Source organism: Pelobates fuscus, chromosome 2, assembly GCF_036172605.1.
Source record: "Pelobates fuscus isolate aPelFus1 chromosome 2, aPelFus1.pri, whole genome shotgun sequence".
In the NCBI taxonomy this organism is placed as follows: Eukaryota; Metazoa; Chordata; class Amphibia; order Anura; family Pelobatidae; genus Pelobates; species Pelobates fuscus.
The window spans coordinates 205,079,463-205,096,450 of NC_086318.1; the positions used below are offsets into that span (position 1 = coordinate 205,079,463).

At 36.9% G+C, this 16,988-nt stretch overlaps 1 protein-coding gene across 2 annotated transcripts in view; it reads left to right on the forward strand.

Annotated features, from left to right (window-relative positions):
* The window catches only part of LTBP1 (latent transforming growth factor beta binding protein 1), a 395,779-nt gene that overhangs the window by 244,737 nt on the left and 134,054 nt on the right, over positions 1–16,988 (forward strand). The window lies entirely within an intron of this gene.

Consider the following 16,988-nt stretch of genomic DNA (forward strand, 5'->3'; position numbering starts at 1 on the left):
TCTAATGTAAGAAATATGGCTATTTGTGTGCTTGCCAATAAAGAATGTCTTGAATGAGCCAATATAAATTGTGATTCCTGACAGCTCCCATTAGAAGTCTGGGAATATTTAAACGGCTTTCTCCAGTTTTATGAGACAATTCTTGTTTCCAAGCCATATGCACAATGTTTTCTGCAGAAAATAGAATGTAAAAATTAGCATTTTGCTTGAAGGTTTTGGTTAAAAGATTTGCTGATTACAGTACTTTTGGTAGAGCTTCGATTAACCTATAAACCAAAAGATAATTCTTGTTTCTAAAGGGACACTATAGTCACCCAGACCACTTCAGCTCAATGAAGTGGTCTGGATGCCAGGTCCTCCAGGTTTTAACCCTTTCAGAGAAACTGCTATGTTTACATTGGAGGTTTTTATCCAGCCTCTAGTGGCTGTCTTCCTGACAGCCGCTAGAGGAGCTTCTGTGATGCTCAATGCGAAAATCTCATTCAACGTGCAGAATGTCCATAGGAAAGCATTGAGAAATGCTTTCCTATGGACTGTGTGAATGCGCACTCGGCTCTTGCCGCACATGCGCATTCCGCTCCACTCGGGAGCCGACGTCGGATTGGGAGGAGAGGTCACCAGTGCCGAGGGAGCCTGGCGCCGGATTAAAGTAAGTAACTTAAGGGGTTTTAACCCCTTCAGCGCCAAGGCTGGGGGGCCTTGAGGGTGGGGGGCACCTAAGGGTTGCATAATGTCAGGAAAACTAGTTTGTTTTCCTGACACTATTGTGATCCTTTAAGACAGGATGCATTGGGGGCTAGTTTAAAGAGAATTCTGTTGCAAAGTTCTAAAATTTGAGTAGTCACCTAGTAAACCAGCAGTATTCCCTGGATGATTGCTTAACTTTAAGAACTTTGCCCCAGCATTCTATTCCACAATAGAATGCCCTACTGGTTTATTAACGACAGTGTTTTAGGATTTTTTGAGGCACAGTAAGCATAGAAGTTCATGGGTGTTGTGTAAAATAAGTAATTCCGTAGCAAAGTTCTAAAAGTGGAGTAGTCAATAAAACCAATAGTATGACATTGATATTTGTTCCACTTTTTTGCTCTAGAATTGCACTTTATACATAACAACACAGTATCTGTTAGGACTGATTGTAATTCTTGTCTGAAAAGGATCAATGACAATGCCCATGGTCTACCCTGAACAGAGGCAGAGAGATATCCTTTTAATGTGATTGAAACAGTGGAGACGTGTCCACAGGGACACTTTGAGAAACACTACACATTAAATCATTGAAATACATGTATTTAGATGCACTATTAGTGTTAAAGTTTTGCTTTGCAGAACCATGTATGAAAAGAGCGCAATTCCTGACTGACAGAATATGTCTCATGGGAACTTATTGACAGGTTTTCTATGGGATCCAGTGCTCAAAGTATAGGTCAATTTTCTACCAAAGATGGCAGGAACATTGCAGGCACTTGCAGCCATTATAAGATAAAAGTATAGTCACTACACCGTAAAGAAGCCTATGTCAGAGAAACAAGAAGAGCAACCCCTACAATATCCAGGATAGAATTATGAAAATTGGAACTACAATAAATTAACAACATCAGGACAATGGGGATCAGAAATATCAATAGCCATGTGAAAACCAAAACGACCAGTTACAACTAAAATATGCTATTCTGGTGCAAGAACCATGAACGGGTTTTTGGAAATAAAGCGAAGTGGGAGATGCCATCAACTTGACAGACTTAAGGGCATTACTTATACGTCACTTAAGATGTGGTAATGTTGCACCAGGTATCATTGCTGCCACTGAGGTGCCTAGATTCGTGCGGGTAGCTCTAAGAAGACATATGTACCTGGTCCTACTAGTTGTAGACATTCCTACAGAAAATGAGCTTTCTTATTTCTGGAAACCTACAACACCAATAAATAAATAAGTGGTTTCCATTAAACAATTTTTTGATCTTCCAACACAGCTCAGATCCACCAGCAAGTAGATGTTATTTTGGTGGCACTTTGCTCTACATCATTGTTTTGGTTACTCCTAGTTAATCAATTTAAAATTGAATCTGATAAGAAAAATTTGAAAATTTACTTTATATGTACCTATGTGTAAAGCATGTTTCAGCCTTCTTATAATTTAACAGAATATGTGTAAGTCGGCTGCTATATTCCTCTTGAATCAAAATAATTCATCTACAGCTGGCGCTGTGAATTTTATGGGTCCCCTCTCTGATATGTTTGTTGTGCAAATAATTATTGAGATACTTTCTGTGTCTCCATGGAGATCAGTTCTTTAAATTAGGATAGGTTTTCTAAAATTTAATTTGAATGCTCTGCCCAATTTATGTCAGTTATTATTGTTAGCATAAATTTGGCACCTTACCTGTGAGATTTAAAAGTATACAGTTGGGATATAAAAGCAATTAAATGACTGACAAAATATTGGGGATTGATGTGATGAGGGTCCTACTTACATCTAGTAGGACTTGGCTAAGGAAGAGACTTAGCAAGGTGTCAGAAAGGGAGCAGAGGTTGATAGATATGATGTCTGTGTCAGTTAAGCTTGTAAAAGTTGTATTTGAAGGAACTGTAGAATTGTAGGTCAGAGAGTGAAGTAGACTGGGATGCATAGGTTATGTATGGAGGGATTGGATTACTGTTGTGACAAGATTGAATTGCTATTTTGATATTAATTATACATGTCATTTGTTACTCCTTAACAGTCATATCTAAGTCATGTAGTCTGCATGGTACTGGTGGCACAAACCTCTACAGATCTTTTCTTATTGCACAGTATAAATGCATATTAAATGAGAAAAGGCAACTTTGCAGACGTTCGTGGAGTTGGTTATCATAATTAATATGCAAAAGATTGAATTATATTTATCAAATTAGGGCAAGGGCAATAACCTTTATTTATTCTGATAAATAAAGAATACATCTCATTAACATGGCACTATGCATCTCTTTAATGATTCGCAAATAGTTTGAACAAATATTAATCTGAAAGAATTCTCCTGGAAATGTAATAGCAGTTGTCAGTCATTATTTCTTGTTATCCCGTTTTCTATAGTGTACCAAGTATTCGTGGAATGTTTGAGGTATGGGACCAAAATGTTGACATGGTATTGTTTTTGGATGCACTGCCAGAACGAGTGCAGTATGTGATTTATTTCCTGTTTATAGTCTGTTTGGCAAAATGTTGCCCAGCTGCACAAACTCATTGTTCGCTTACCTCAGGCTTCCATATGGCACAAAATAAATTCCCAGGAATGTTCTCTGATATATTTTTCTGAACAAATAATGAGAAACTTATTTAAAATCCCTCCTGTGGGTGGGTGTTGTGTTCGAAAGCTGAATAGTTTCTCTTATTTTTCCTTGTCACTATTATGGATTTCAGATGTAGAAATGGTTATTGTGTCCCCTTACTCATGGGATGGTAGTAAATAACAATTGGTACCTTGTAACTTGAAATATTCCTAATGTTTACATCATCTTACCATACATTGTGCCATGTGTTGTATGATTTTCTATGTAGAAAAATATGTCATGCTGTATTTGGAAATAACCAGCTATGTCACCGGATATACCAGCTATGGTTTTCCCCCAAGGTACTTAAAAGGTACTCAAGCCACAATTGTCTTGAAGTAAGGGACAAGAATAATGATAATGTTTACATTGGCAGGTCTTTCATCCCCATATTTTTATACTTCATCGCTTGTCACTGTATTTAAAGTAACACTCCAAGAACCAAAACAATTTCATCTAATTGAAGTTGGTATGGTGCCAGGAGGCCCCTGGAGGCCCTCTTACCACAAGGGGTTAAACTGTTCTCAAACGTTGTAACCCCAAATTTTGCCTCCAGCAGAGATGTCTGCTTTCCCCAGGCAGAATGCTGCTTCTGAATTTTCATCATTGGCTGAGAGCGGTCAGCTGATACAGTCAGCCAATCAAAAAAATAAATAAACGAAAAGTATAGGCAGCACTCCTGGAGTGCTGCCTATACTTTTCTTTTTTTCTCTTGTGATTGTTTGGAGTTGTGGCATCCATTGATGGAGCAGCTCTTGTTTTGATGGCCAGATCATAGTGAAGAACCTGTGTGCAGGGTTTCTTGTTTCTTGGCTGTCAGCCAATCAGTGACTCCCCTTTCACTAAACTGGCTAGGAAAAGGTATGTTTTTTTGGCCTTTGAATTAATGGCACATAGTGTGTTAATTTATTCTTTATTTTAGTCAGGACAATCATAAGGGGGGCTGCAAACTCTACTACTGAATCCTCTACCTTCTCTGACAGGAAACTGCTCTCTGAAAGCATTACAGCTTCATGTCAAACCAGATAGAGGATACTGAAGCTACTTCTTTACGGTCTGCCTATCCATGCTACAATGTAGAGTTAAGCTGACAGGGGGTAAGAGATACCCTTTGTGGGGCATACAAATGTGCTAAGGGGATGAGCCACACAAAAGTGGTGGGGGAATATGAAGATGGGCTGGAGAAAGGTATGAAGAGATACACAAAGGAGCTGGGGGGGAAAGAGACACACAGAGGGGCCGGGAATGGGAAAAAATAGAGAAACTTTAGATGTGGAAAAAGAGACACACTAGGGGCTAGGGGGAAGAGATACACAAAAGGGCTGGGAATCAGAAAATAGACTCACAAAGGGGTTGGGTGAGTAAGAGGCACACAAGGGCTTTGGGAAGTTTGAGACTCACAAGGGCTGGGAAAGTAAGAGACACACAAAGGGGCTGAAATGAAGTAAAACAGACATACAAGGGGTTGGGAGGGGGACTTAAAAGAGAGCCACAATGTGGTCAGGGGTGGGTTGTAAGAGACACACAAGGGAAAAATGGGGGATTAGTATAAATTTCTCTTTATTGAAACAATTTTTAATTGTTTTTTTTTTTTTAATCATTCATAAATACACAAATTTACTTTAGTTATCATTAATGTATATACGTAAAAAAATTAAAATACATAACACGTAACAAGACATACCTAACAGACATAGCAATCATTAACAATTATTGGCTGGAATCCATAGATTTGAAAAAAGAACCCATATCATCTAACATATCAAAAATAATTAATATTCATTGAAAACGTTCTTTAATCTTTCTTATCCAATTATCAAAATGATGTATGTATTTTCTATCGTTATTTAAACATGCAACTCCTCTCTCCATTTCAAGGTGGAATAACAATTGAGCTATAAACTGTTTCCTATCTGGTGTGGTTATTTGTTTCCAAGTTCTTACTATTAATATCTTCGCCACAATAAAGGAATGGATGGTCATTATTAATTGGTCTTTGGGGAGTCTATCCCAGTTGAAATGGAGTAGACCTACCTGTGGGCATTTTTTTACTTTAACATTGAAGAACTCTAAAAAACGATATATTGATTCCCATAGAATGGAGATTTTTGGGCAGCCCCACCAAATATGTAACATGTCTCCCTCATGTGTTAGGCATCTCCAACATAGGGAGGAATTAGACGTGGATATTTTAGCCAGCCTTGTTGGTACTAGGTACCAACTATGGAGAACTTTAAAAAAAGTTTCAATTAAATTTAAACAATGTATATGTTTAAAGTAATTTCATAGGTGAGCACCACGTCTTATCAGATAATTTAATATTAAGATCTTTTTCCCATTGTTTTTTAGCTGTGGGGTAAGTATCTGAGTACGTTTGTCTGTCTGATCAAATCAGTAGCAATGGAACATATTGATTTTGTTTCCTTTTTATAAAAAATTCTATAAACCAAATTATTTATGTTGCTTTCCTTTCTTAATAAAGACTCATTTAGAACTCCTCTTACTCTCATGTAAGAAAAGATTTCTATGTCAGAGAGATTGAATTTAGATTTAAGGTTATTAAATGGCAGCAATTTGCTACTTTGAAAGAGATCTTTAATATATATCTCTTTATAAACTCTCTATTTGGAGAGGTTTATATCTGGAATAACTCTTTCCATAGCCCAAATATTTGCTCCCTCAATTCTTTTTTTTTTATATCTTAAGTAATTTTTTGATTCATTGCCATTCTTCGATAAGATGGGATACAATCATAGAGTTGAATTGCATTAAATGAATATTATAATTAGTTTTATCATCCCAAATCAGGAGGGCTAGATCGTTCTCTTTTGTTCTAATTGATTCTATCTGATACCATGGTTGTTTTCTGAGTCTGAAATATAGAATTTATGTATATGGGAAATAATATTAGCACTGTATATATCTTTAATGAGCGGAAAGGCCATTCCTCCTTGATTAATTTTTTTGGTTAAAATTTGGGATTTTATTCTTGGTGTTTTTTCATTCCAAATAAAACTAGAAAGTGAATATTGAAGCATATCTAACCAAGGTTTTGGAACTTTCAATTGAATCATGTTAAAAATATAGGCCCATTTGGGGATAACATATGCTTTTATTGTGTTGACTCTTCCCCACCAGGATATTTCTAAGGGGCGCCATTCTTTTAACCCCTTAAGGACGCAGGATGGTTCAGGACCGTCATCGGCATTTTTCCATTGCCGACCACTGACGGTCCTGAACCGTCCCAACTTTAAGATTTACTTACCCGATCGCCGTCGTTCCCCCGGCGGCGATCGGCGGTGCTCCCATTGTGGGGAGACTGCCTGCAGCCCAGACAGTCTCCCCATGGCAGATTAGGACCCCTGTGGCCATGTGATCGCTCAACAGGGCGACCACATGGTCACAATAGGTGTCCATGTGTCTGCCTGCAGGGGGACTGTCTGTGCTGACAGGCAGTCTCCCTGCCAGTGTAAAATCAGAAAAAAAATTAAAGTTAAAGTTAATAAAAAAAAAATTATATATGTGTATATATATATATGATATATAGACATATATTATACCTATATAATATATGTCTATATATCATATATATATAATGTCATACTAAGTATATTTTTATATTAATATGTACATATATTAATATAAAAATACACTTATAATTAAATTACACATGTATATATATAATATATATAATAACTATATATATATTGTATATATATATTATTATAAAATACAAATAATAAGTAATTTAAATTAAATTAAACATGTAAAAATAATAATAAAAATTAAAAAAAATTATATATCTATACGAAATTTTATTTTAACTGTATTTTGATATTAATATATATATATTTATATCAAAATACACTTAGAATGAAATTGTATATATATCTATGTATATATAAATAAATAAAAAGAATACGAACTATTCATATGTCCATATACAAAATTACATAAATAATTATATAAATATACACGTAGACTTCAAATATATAAATATGCATATATATTTAAATTATACGTGCGTATTTATGTAATATTTTTACATAATTAAGTTATTTTATTGATTGCAATTTAAGGGACCTGCCTGCCAACCCAGGCCGAAAGTCCAGAGAATTTAATTTGCTATCACTGTATTTTACCCTGTAACGTTCTACGACACCCTAAAACCTGTACATGGGGGGTACTGTTTTACTTGGGAGACTTCGCTGAACACAAATATTAGTGATTCAAAACAGTAAAACATATCACAGCGATGATATTGTCAGTGAAAGTGACTTTGTTTGCATTTTTCACACACAAACAGCACTTTTACTGATGATATAATTGTTGTGATACATTTTCCAGTTTTGAAACACTAATATTTGTGTTCAGCAAAGTCTCCTGAGTATAACAGTACCCCCTATGTACAGGTTTTATAGCATTTTTGAAAGTTACAGGGTCAAATATATGGGTCAAATATTTTTACATTGAAAATGGCCAGGTTGGTTACGTTGCCTTTGAGAGCGTATGGTAGCCCAGGAATGAGAATTACCCCCATGATGGCATACCATTTGCAAAAGAAGACAACCCACGGTATTGCAAATGGGGTATGTCCAGTCTTTTTTAGTAACCACTTAGTCACAAACACTGGCCAAAATTAGCGTTCAATTTAGTTTTTTTACTTTTTTCACACACAAACAAATATGAACGCTAACTTTGGCCAGTGTTTGCGACTAAGTGGCTACTAAAAAAGTCTGGACATACCCCATATTGAATACCCTGGGTTGTCTAATTTAAAAAAATATGTACATGTGGGGTGTTATTCAGCGATTTATGACAGATAATAGTGTTACAATGTCACTATTGATACATTTTAAAAATGTATGTTTTGAAACCGCAATATCCTACTTGTACTTATAGCCCTATAACATGCAAAAAAATAGCAAAAAGCATGTAAACACTGGGTATTTTTAAACTCAGGACAAAATTTTGAATCTGTTTAGCAGTTTTTTTCATTCGCTTTTCTAGATGAGTAAAAGATTTTTCACATAAAAGTCACATAAAATATGATTTTTCATCATATTTTTTCATTTTAAAAAAATTTAATTACATGAGATTATATAAATAATGGTATGTAAAGAAAGCCCCTTTTGTCCTGAAAAAAAACAATATATAATTTGTATGGGAACAGTAAATGAGAGAGCGGAACATTACAGCTAAACACAAACACCACAAAAGTGTAAAAAGATGCCTGGTCGCAAATGTACAACATCGCAAAAACAGTCCGGTCCTTAAGGGGTTAAAGTTTTATTGGTGTATTTTGCATTTTTAAAACATTGGTCTCTACTATATTTGGAGGATTTGTCGTGATAGTAATTCCTAAATATTGGAACTCTTTTTTAGTCCACTGGAAGTTCTATTTCTCTTGAAGAGAACCTTGCATATGAGAATTTATATTAATTGTTAAAGCAATAGTTTTATGAAAATGTATCTTATAATTTGAAACATTTCCATAGTTTTTAATCTCTTGCATTAAATGAAAAAGTGAAATATCAGGATCTGTTATTGAGATTAATACGTCATCTGCGTAAAGACATATCTTTGCTTAATGGGGGATTAAATACACTAAAAGGGTGTAAGACACTATATAGGGTAAGGTGCACTAAAGAAGGCTAGACATTTGAAAAAGGGAATAAGATACACAAAAGGGAGTATGAAATTCAAGCAGGGGTTAAGAGACAAACATGTAAATATGCATTTTTCTTGGGGGGGAGAGGAGGGGCAGAAAAAATTATGTTCGCCTGTGTAGCCAAAAATCCTTGCACCTGTTCTGATTTTTGAACTTGGGTGTGTTCGGAGGGTTGTAGTTAATTAACACCTTAATGACCAGACCATTTTTCAATTTTCTTACTGTTAAGGACTAGGGCTTACTGTTAAAGACAACCATAGGTATTAAACTTGGGGCATTTTTACTCTTTTCATGAAACCATTTTACCACCAATCTATGCCAAATTAAAAAAAAAAAAATTGGTGATTTTTTTGACACACATAGAAATTTAAGAATACATATACGGAGGAGCAAAGAACACCCTAATATGTATTCAGCAACATCTCCTGAGTACAGTGATACCCCACATGTATAGGTGTGTCGGGTTCTCTGGGGGCTAAAAGACCTTATTTGGAGGGTGACCTTTCCAGTTTTCCAACTTGGAATTTTCACAGCACGTCATGATGAACCCATGTCCTATTTGGGACATTTCTGAAGCCGGCCAATGTAATTTACCCCTATCAAACCATATATTTTTGAAAAGTAGACACCCTAGGGTATTTCAAATGGTGGTGTTTTAACACTTTCTATGCACTAATTCTACCATCAGTCTTTTTCAAACTTCTGGGTAGTCTTTTTTTTTGTGTTATTTTTCTCTCACATTGTACTTTAGGTATGAATTCTCAGTTTTTTTTATGTGTTACTAACAGAGAACACCCGAATATATGTTCAGTAACATCTCCTGAATACAGTGATACCACCCATGTGTCGGGTTCTCTGGGGGGCTAAAAGACCTTTTTTGGAAAGTGCACATTCCAGTTTTCCAACTTGGAATTTTCACAGCTGGTCATCATGCACCCGTTACATTGGCCGGCTTCAAAAATGTCCCAAATAGGACTACTTGGGACCTTTTTTAAGCCAGCCAATGTAATTATGTAATTTACCACCATCAAGCCATATATTTTTGAAAAGTAGACATCCTAGGGTATTTCAAATGGTGGTATTGTAACACTTTCCACACACTAATTCTACCACCAGTCTTTGTCAAACTTTTACGTAGTCATTTTTTTGTGTTATTTTTCTCTCACATTGTACTTTCGGCATGGGTTCTCAGTTCCTGTTATGTGTTAATGACAAAGAACACCCCAATATGTGTTCAGCAACATGTCCCGAGTACAGTGCCCCCAATGTTCAGGTTTTATGGGTTTTTGCACACTTACAGGGGTGAAATATAGGGCTTTTCCATGTTTGCACATTGAAATTTGCCAGATTGGTTTGCTGGGCCTATGTTGCCTTTGAGACCATATAGCAGCCCAGGAATGAAAATTAACCCCATTGTGGCATACCATTTGTAAAAGTAGAAAACCCAGGGTATTCAAAATGGGGTATGTCCAGTCTTTTCTAGTAGCCACTTAGCCACAAATGCTTGCCAAAGTTAGCGTTCATGTTTGTTTTTTGCATTTTTTTTACACAAAAACTGCACTTTTACTGGTGATTTCATCGTCGTAATAAGTTTTACTGTTTTTAACACTCATATTTGTGTTCAGCGAAGTCTCTCAAGTATAACAATACCCTCCATGTACAGGTTGTATGGTGTTTTGGACAGTTACAGGGTCAATATAGTTTGCCCAATTCAGTTTGCCAGATTGGTTTGCTGGGTCTGTGTTGCCTTTTAAAACAATATGGTAACCCAGGAATGTGATATAACCCCATCATGGCATACCATTTTCAAATGTAGACAACCCAGTGTAAGAAATTATGACCCTATTACAAGGATATTCTTTTAGGGAATGTGTGACAAATAAGGCACAAACACAAGTGTATAATAAAATGTATTGTTAATAGGATACTGTTACAGATTTGGGGATATACATCTTGGGTAATCTAGGACAGTCTCTCTCAGTTCACCATGGCACCTGTGCTTGCTGCACTGTCCTCTCCAAAAAAGACAAAGAGAAAGGGTGGAGAGGGAGCCCAACCGCCTTGGCTGTTGTTCTTTTAACCCCTTAAGGACCAAACTTCTGGAATAAAAGGGAATCATGACATGTCACACATGTCATGTGTCCTTAAGGGGTTAAAGACTGAATCTTGCAGTCATTAACTACAAGTCCCAGAATCCCTTTTCCCTCCCAAAAAGTGGTTTATCCAGCCCCCTTTTTCCAGAGAGTTCTGTATTTACACAAGTCTTTCCTTTTGATCTCTTCCCTCCAGCTATACTGTAATATAGTATAATGTCGATATCTCTAATCAATAAATATCATTATCCATTACATTACATACATAGTTACATAGTTACATAGTTAGATAGCTGAAAAGAGACTTGCGTCCATCAAGTTCAGCCTTCCTCACACCTGTTTTTTGCTGTTGATCCAAAAGAAAAAAAAAGAAAAACAAAAAAAAACCCAGTTTGAAGCACAATTTTGCAACAAGCTAGGACAAAAAAATTCCTTCTTGACCCCAGAATGGCAGTCAGATTTATCCTTGAATCAAGCAGTTATTACCCTACATTGAAAGATTATATCCTTGAATATTCTGTCTTTGCAAGTATGCATCTAGTAGCTGTTTGAACATCTGTATGAACTCTGATAAAACCACTTCTTCAGGCAGAGAATTCCACATCCTGATTGTTCTTACAGTAAAAAAACCTTTCCTTTGCCTTAGACGAAATCTTCTTTCTTCCAGTCTAAACGCATGGCCTCGTGTCCTATGTAAAGTCCGGTTTGTGAATAGATTTCCACACAATGGTTTGTATTGGCCCCGAATATATTTGTATAATGTTATCATATCCCCTCTCAGGCGACGTTTTTCTAAACTAAATAGGTTTAAATTTGTTAACCTTTCTTCATAGCTGATATGTTCCATTCCTTTTATTAATTTTGTAGCCCGCCTCTGCACTTTTTCTAGTGCCATGATATCCTTCTTTAGAACAGGTGCCCAAAATTGCACAGCATATTCAATATGTGGTCTTACCAGTGATTTATAGAGAGGCAAAATTATATTCTCGTCCCGAGAATGAATGCCCTTTTTCATGCATGACAATACCTTACTGGCCTTGGCCACTGCTGATTGACATTGCACATTGTTGCATAGTTTGTTGTCTATAACAATTCCCAAGTCCTTTTCGTGTGTTGTTATCCCTAATTCACTTCCATTAAGGGTATACGTTGCTTTTGTATTCTTTACGCCGAAGTGCATAACTTTGCATTTTTCAACATTAAATTTCATCTGCCATTTGAGTGCCCAGTCCTCCAGTCTATCTAAATCCTTCTGCAGCAAAGTAATATCTTGCTCACATTGTATTATTTTACAAAGTTTTGTGTCATCTGCAAACACTGAAACATGACTTTCAATGCTGTCTTCAAGATCATTTATAAAAATGTTAAATAGAAGGGGTCCCAGAACAGACCCCTGAGGGACACCACTTGCCACCTCTGTCCAGCTTGAAAATTTACCATTAACGACAACTCTTTGTATTCTGTTTTTAAGCCAATGTTCTACCCAAGAACAAGCATTTTCATCGAGACCGATTTCCTTGAGTTTGAACACTAATCTTTTGTGTGGAACTGTATCAAATGCCTTGGCAAAATCCAAATAGATCACATCCACTGCAACACCCTGATCTATACTTCTACTTACTTCTTCGTAGAACGCAATCAAGTTAGTTTGACATGACCTGTGCTTCATAAAACCGTGCTGATTTTTGCTGATAACCATATTCTTCTCAAGGAATTCTTGAATATTATCCCTTAATAACCTTTCAAATATTTTACCAGCCACAGAAGTTAAGCTCACAGGTCTATAATTTCCAGGCAAGGATTTTGAACCCTTTTTGAATATAGGAACCACATCTGCCTTCCTCCAATCCTCCGGAACACTTCCTGAAAGAAAAGAATCTTGAAAGATTAAAAACAGAGGTTCACTTATTTCTACACTTAGTTCCTTAAGTACACGTGGATGGATACCGTCAGGCCCTGGAGCTTTGTTTATATTAACTTTCTTTAGTTGCTGCAGCACATTGTCTTGAGTTAACCAATTACAATTATTCTGCAAGTTTTTAGTAGCAATCATTTGCACATCTATTGCCATGGGTTCTTCTTTAATATATACGGAGGAGAAATAGTTATTTAGAATTCCTGCCTTTTCTTGGTCTTCATTAACTAACACCCCCGTTTCAGTTTTAAGTGTACCTATACTTTCATTTTTGGGTTTTTTGGAATTTATGTACTTAAAAAATGCTTTGGGGTTGGTTTTGCTCTCTTTAGCTATCATTTTTTCATTTTGAAGTTTAGCAAGTTTAATTGCCTTTTTGCACGCATTATTTGCTTTCTTATATCTTTTATAACATGCATCTGATTTGTCTGATTTAAATGCTTTAAATGCCCTTTTCTTATTTTTAATCTCTTGTTTTACTTCTCTACTAAGCCACATTGGTTTTAATTTGTTTCTTTTATACTTATTTCCCAATGGTACATACTGAGAAATGTACCTTTCTAATATTTGTTGGAAGATGATCCACTTATCCTCAGTGTTCTTTTCACTAAAGAGTTTATGCCAGTCAATATATTGTAAAGCTTCCCTTATCTTATTGAAATTGGCCTTTTTAAAATTATATGTTTTAGTATACCCCATGTGCTTTTGTTTTTTTGAGTTTATTTCAAAGGACACTATATTGTGATCACTATTTCCCAAGTGCTCACCTACTTGAATGTTGGTCAAAAGATCAACGTTGTTTGTTAAAACCAGGTCCAGACAAGCGTCCATTCTAGTTGGTGCTTGTACAAGTTGTGACATGAAGTTGTCATTTAACAAGTTTAAAAACCTAATTCCCTTTGCTGAGCTACTAGTCCCTATGTCCCAATTTATGTCTGGGTAATTAAAATCTCCAATAATTAAAGTGTTACCAAGATTTGCAGCTTTCTCAATTTGCTCAAACAGCTGTTGTTCCTCGTCAATATTAACATTAGGTGGTTTATAACATATCCCAACCAATAGTTGGTTTCCCTTCTTTTCCCCCAAGCAGATATTTACCCATAAAGCTTCCACATTTTCCTCATCGCATTCAATTTGCTTAAGATTTGGCTTTAAATCATGGTTGACATACAAACATACCCCACCACCCTTCTTGTTTTTCCTATCCTTCCTAAATAATGTGTACCCATTTAAGTTAACTGAATCATTGATAGATTCTGCAAGTGTTCGTTAACCTCAATGAAACAATTATCTTACTATTCAGGATCTCCCAAACCTTATGATAATATTCTGTCTTCCCATGAGCTGCCCAATGGATTTACTCCATTTCCCTAATTTTTTCAACTCTCTGTATCCATTGTTCTCTGGTCGGAACCATGGACTTACGCCAAAGGACCGGGATCATAGCATTTGCTTCATTCAATAAGTGATTCAACAATAGCTGTTTATGTTCCTCTATGAAGGAGACTGGCCAACCCAACAATATCTTTGAAGGGGTTAATTGTTTAGATGTGGGTAGAATCGTATATATATCCCCTAGGATATGCTTCCAATATGATCTAACATGTTTGCATTCCAACCAAATATGTTCCATATCTCCCCGTTCAGTTTCACACCTCCAGCATCGATCACTAACCGTTGGACAGTATTTATGCAGTCGGGCTGGAGTCCTATACCATCTAGTAAATCTTTTAAAAAAAACAAATTCTGGAGATTCTGACTTGTGAATTCATCCCCATTTTAAGGGCATATGACCAATCCTCATTAGTCAGATGAATATGAAGACCTTGCATCCACTTCCGTTGAAAAGAGTGTACTTCAGCTAGCTACACAGATACCAGCATGATCAACATGCTCACTCTGGGTCTGCTTTCTAGTGGCTGCACTTTGTCGGATTCCCTACTCTGGTTATTGTTATAATTAAATTATTTGGAGCTTACCTAAGTTTTTACCAGCATATATTAATGTCACATTATGTTATTTTAGAAGCAGCAGCATCATACATGGTTGTTTTTACATTTTAAATATTGTTGTATTCTTATATTTTCAGTGTTTACTTTGTATCTACTGCCACTGATTCAATTATTTTTTTATGTATGTATATTGTTAGACTCGGGCTGTTGCCTGTATTAAAAAAAGTTTTCACTGTATTTATTGTATGTATGTTTGGCAACTATACACATAATTCTTAATTTATGTATTTATTGTTTACTTAGGACATTTGTATGCACCAATTCTTATAGTTTTCTATTCCAAGAAAATAAGCTTTGAATTAGACATAATTGTTTTAGACAAATTTCTGATTTATGTAAATTCCTTTGGTCGTTATTAGATAGTCAAATATATATTGTAATGATTTATTCATTAAATAATATTTGAAACAAAAAATAATCATACCTGCCAGTGTCTCCATATTACCAGGGACAGTCCCTTGATTTGGCTCCCAATTCTAGAATGCAGCTGGTTTCAAGCTGGGATGATAGCCACATACACTATGTGGATGATAATCTGGAGAATTTCACAATTATATATGCTTGTCATTAATAAATTGATAAAGCATTATTTTTCCACTATATGTTTTAACTATTTAGTTTTATATCCTTAGACTTTTCTATCTTTTATCCTGTTGCTTCTTTAGGGGTTTCATCACTAAAGAGTGAGTCATAATGAGCAGTCAGCGACTTTAAATTTAAAGGACCACTCTAGTGCCAGGAAAACATACTCGTTTTCCTGGCACTAGCGTGCCCTGAGGGTGCCCCCACCCTAAGGGTCCCCCTCCTGCCCGACTCTGGAAAGGGGAAAGGGGTAAAAACGTACCTTTTTCCAGCGGTGGGCGGAGAGCTCTCCTCCGATCCTCCTCTTCTCCTCCCCGTCGGCTGAATGCGCACACACGGCAAGAGCTGCGCGCGCATTCAGCCGGTCACATAGGAAAGCATTCATAATGCTTTCCTATGGAGGCTTGCGTGCTCTCACTGTGATTTTCACAGTGAGAATCACGCAAGCGCCTCTAGCGGCTGTCAGTGAGACAGCCACTAGAGGAAATAGGGGAAGGCTTAACCCATTCACAAACATAGCAGTTTCTCTGAAACTGCTATGTTTATGAAAAAATGGGTTAACCCTAGAAGGACCTGGCACCCAGACCACTTCATTAAGCTGAAGTGGTCTGGGTGCCTAGAGTGGCCCTTTAAGAACAAACTTGCTGACTTGGGAAAAAAAAAAAAAAAAACAGTCTGCAGCTGTTGTCACCTAAATATTTTATGTCAGGGTTAGTTTACTGCTCAATGAAACTACCGGGCGGAGATCTGCAGCTTCCACCCGGGGTGATGGCACAGCTAAAAGGGCGGGAAAGAGGAGGCCAACGACCCGACACAAACCTCGACACCGCAGACCAAGACCAGCGGTGAGTCATCTTACCCCCAAACAGGGACTCTGCAGTCTCACCACACTCCGGAAGACCTGCACCCACCATGCGGAGAACCCACACAAGAGACCGCGGAGTCACACAGCGGAACCTTGCCGCGCTCCCACAGCACCCCTGAGACCTCATACCCAAGCAACAGACCTGCCTCGCACGCTGACGACAAAAGCGTCTCAGAATCAGACACCTTTCCCAGATATAACACCCCTGCACAAGCGAGGTATAGGCTGAACTGACCGCACCATCAAGGCACCAGCCCCTCCACCGCGAGATGCAGGCAGGTCGGGAGATGGGTACACAAGACTCTCTCATGCAGACACCGTCGATATAGTTTGACCTAACATGACTTTGCGCAGCACCTTAATAATGTGTTATGTTCATTTACATACCACCCGGTTTTAATAATATTGTTTTCTCATATAGCCGGCGTGTAGCCTAATATAAAGTGCTCGCTGTTTTGATGTGGCTAATTTCGTTTTGTTAAGCCCTTATTGTTGTTCCCTCACATTGAATCTCTCCTCTACTCTCACTCAGATAATCTAA